The sequence below is a fragment of the Mirounga leonina genome, unplaced genomic scaffold (genome assembly GCF_011800145.1).
Source record: "Mirounga leonina isolate KUSES-001 unplaced genomic scaffold, KU_Mleo_1.0 Mir_178, whole genome shotgun sequence".
Classification (NCBI taxonomy): domain Eukaryota; kingdom Metazoa; phylum Chordata; class Mammalia; order Carnivora; family Phocidae; genus Mirounga; species Mirounga leonina.
Window position 1 is genome coordinate 24,917,792 of NW_023270464.1, and position 3,505 is coordinate 24,921,296.

Consider the following 3,505-nt stretch of genomic DNA (forward strand, 5'->3'; position numbering starts at 1 on the left):
CCCCGCGCCGGCTCCTTACGTAACCTCGGGGCCCCCTTCCCGCGGCGGGCGGCGTGGGTGCGCACCGCCCCCCCAGGCCGCCGGGGGCCTCGGCGCAGTGCCTCCGGGCGAGCATCCCGCCTGCTGGGCCGAGAGTCGCGCTCGCAGCTGGAGGGACTTTGGGGCCACCCTTCGATTGCGGAGGAGGGAACTGAGGCCCCCGCGGGGGAAGGGAGCTGCCCGAGGTCACGTTTGCAGCCCGGAGCTCAGGTCTCCGGACTCTGAGATGGGCACGGTCGTGCCCCTCCTTGAAGCCCACCGTCATTTCTTGTCCATTGCCGGGCTTGGTGGCTCAGGGCAGCCGCCGCCATGAAATTCCGGGAAGGATCCTGCACCTGCAGCAGGTGTTCTGGGCTCTTCCCGGGGTAAAGATGGGGCTGGGCTCCCAATTAGCGTAAGAGCTTTTAAGGAGGCTTAATTAAGCTTGCTTTTATTCTTAGAGCAAGGGAAATTGAGACGGCAAAAAGAGGAACTTAAAGAAGAGCAGTCCCTGAGCCCCCTGTCCACACATCATGTTCTGATTCCCTACCAAAGGCTGGCACTAAGACTAAGCTAACCTTCTGCCCCTGAGGGCCTCCCACCAGATCATCTTCTGCTGAGAACACACTGCCCACATAAACCTGCCATTTCAGGACAGCTAAAAAAAAAAAAAAAAAAAAAAAAAAGTAAAGGAACAAGCATATGAAGTAGGGCCACCATCTCAAACCTACCCTCATCTCTTCTGGGACCACAAGTTTACCGGCTAACCACCAAGGTCTTCTCAGGGGGCACCCATCCCCTGTACTTCACACTGTGGTCAGTAATTTTCTCAGTTACAAATCTGATCATGTCACTCTTCTTAAAATCCTTCAGTGGCTTCCTTCTCACTGTCCTTAGGATAAAGACCAAGATACTAAACATGTCTCAAGCCCCTACCCCATGGCGCCTCCACTGCCCTCTCCAGCTTTTTCTTTCTCCTTCTCCTCTTCCTGCCCTTAGCTAACTGACCATCCCCCTTTCAGCCCCAGGACCTTTGCACATGCTACTCTCTCCCTCTGGGAAGATTTTCTCCTCTCCTGTCTGTGTCACCCCTAGTCAATTCCTACTCATTCTTCATATCTCAGTTAAACTGTCACTTCCTTGTGGAACCTTTATTAATGCCCTAGACAAACTGTGAACTCCCATACTCCCATATTGCACTTATTATTTGCAGTATAAATTTGTGAAATTACTAGTTTAATATCTGTCTCCCAGGCACATTTGGAAACTCTGTGAAGCCATGTCTTTCTGTTCATCATTGTATCTCCAGTGCCTAAAGCTGTGCCTGAAAGTCCTCCATAAATACCTGTTGAATGAATGAATTAGCATAGGCCAGGCCACACACACACAAAATTCGCCAGGGTCTGTAAGCACAAGTGAGTCTGTTCAGAGCCAGGACTGGTATTTGGTCCTGGAGGAGACATAACTATCACCAGCTGGGTTCCAAAGACTAGGGGTGGGGGTGAGGGCTGTCCTCAGCAGTGTCGAAGGCAGAAGTCAGCGTTGGGGAATAATGACAGAGGCCAGCTCAGCTGGAGTGGGGGTATCAGAACACAGATTCATGATGCAGCAGGCTGAGCCATCTCCCAAATTGTGAACAAGAATATCTTTTTGTTCCACTGATGGGAAGGGCACACCCACTTACCTTGGGAGGATGCAGTGAGGGGAAACAGAAGGAGCTCGTGAATCACTGAATGTGGGAAGCAGGGCGGTGCTGGAGGTGTGAGCCCACGGAAGGCTTGACGTTCCATGGTTAAAGTGGCTGTCCCCCTGGACAAAGGCCCTCCCTACAGGGTGAGGGTAAAAAGGAAAAGCATGGACCAGACAAGATTTGGAAACAGATGCCCCTCGTTTGCACCAACTTTGGAGGACCTGTGGGGAGTGGCTTCCCTCCTCTCCTTCAACCCCAACTCCAGGCCCAGATGGGGTGCTGCATCTCGGGAGCCTTCCCAGACAAGCCAGAGCCTGCGGCAGCCTTCGTCACAATGGGATCTGCCTGAGAGTGGGGCCACTCAACGTCCCTCTCCGTGCCTCCCACTGCATCAAAACCAGTCGTCACCCCTTTTGTGTGAAAGATCTCCCAGCGACTTGCTCTGTGTGGCCCAGTTGTCAAGGAAAAGGATGGGCCGAGTGTCCTCTTTCAAGAGGCCTGAGGGGAGGGGAGAGAGATGCTGTGCTGGCCGGAGGCTGGCGCAGGGACAGGAGACTCGAGGATCCTTGTAGGCCGAGCAACAGGGGCCAGTGGGGGGCACCAGACCAAAGATGGAGGTGGGGAGAGCACAGGGTCCAGCCCCAGGCAGAGGCGTGAGCCTCGGGGAGGAGAAACCTGACAGAGAGGGTGGGGTTACATTCTCCTCCAGGAAGCAAGGGCACCTACTGGACGTGCTCCAGCGAGAGCAGGTGCGGCGAAAGCCAACTCTGAAACATCAGCCTCGGGAAGGTCAAAGGGGATGTTTGGCTAGATCCAGAGTTGGAAGCGGGTGGGGCAGAGATACCCCCAGAATTCTGGGAAGTCAGACCTTGACTGGCACAAACTCAGGCACTTGGAATTCCTGCCATTCTGTGTGGGTAGGAGAGCCTTCCAGAATTGGATCGCCAGGAACGGACAATCAGCTGAGGAACGTTTTGCACTCTGACCAGGGCAGGTCAGTCAACGCTGGGGGGCTCACCAGAGAGCTGCAGGTGCAGAGAGCTGAGGAACCGAGCTTCCCGTGAACCCCCTCCTCTGCATGGCCTGCGAACCCCGCACCCCCGCAGCTGCCTTGGCTAAGGAAAGTGCTAGAAAAAAACACAAGGATGGGGACACAGGAGCCACTGAAAGAGCTCCCAATGGCCAAAGCTGGAACACTTTGAGCATTAAGAGAAATGACACTGATTAGGATTATGATGCAAAATAAGAAACAAATATACATCAGCCCATACTTAAATAAATTATTAAGGGGGCACCAGGGTGGCTCAGTTGGGTAAGCATCTGCCTTCAGCTCAGGTCATGATTCCGGGGTCCTGGGATCGAGCCCCAAGTCAGGCTCCCTGCTCAGCGAGGAGTCTGCTTCTCCCTCTCCCTCTCCTTCTGTGCTCTCTCTCTTTCAAATAAATAAATAAAATCTTTAAAATAATAAATTAAGTAAGTGGAGAAGAGGCAAATCTTCCCTACAGAAGATTTCCAAATGAGATGTGTAGATACTCCGCACTCCAGGAGGTAGAGTGTGACACGCCCCACCCCCCACTCTCTTGAGAGTAGGTCTTAGTGTCTTAGTGATTTGCCTCGAAAGAACAGAGTACAGACAGGGAAAAATGGTAACTTCACAGGGGAGGAACCCAGCAGACCCTATCTTGACCAAGTGATCAAGTTTGACATCACCAGTGATGAGCCATGTTGATATCTCGTGCCCTCTGATAGGGTGTGACAAGACGTGCACTTCACCTGCGTGACGTTTTTTTTCCCCTA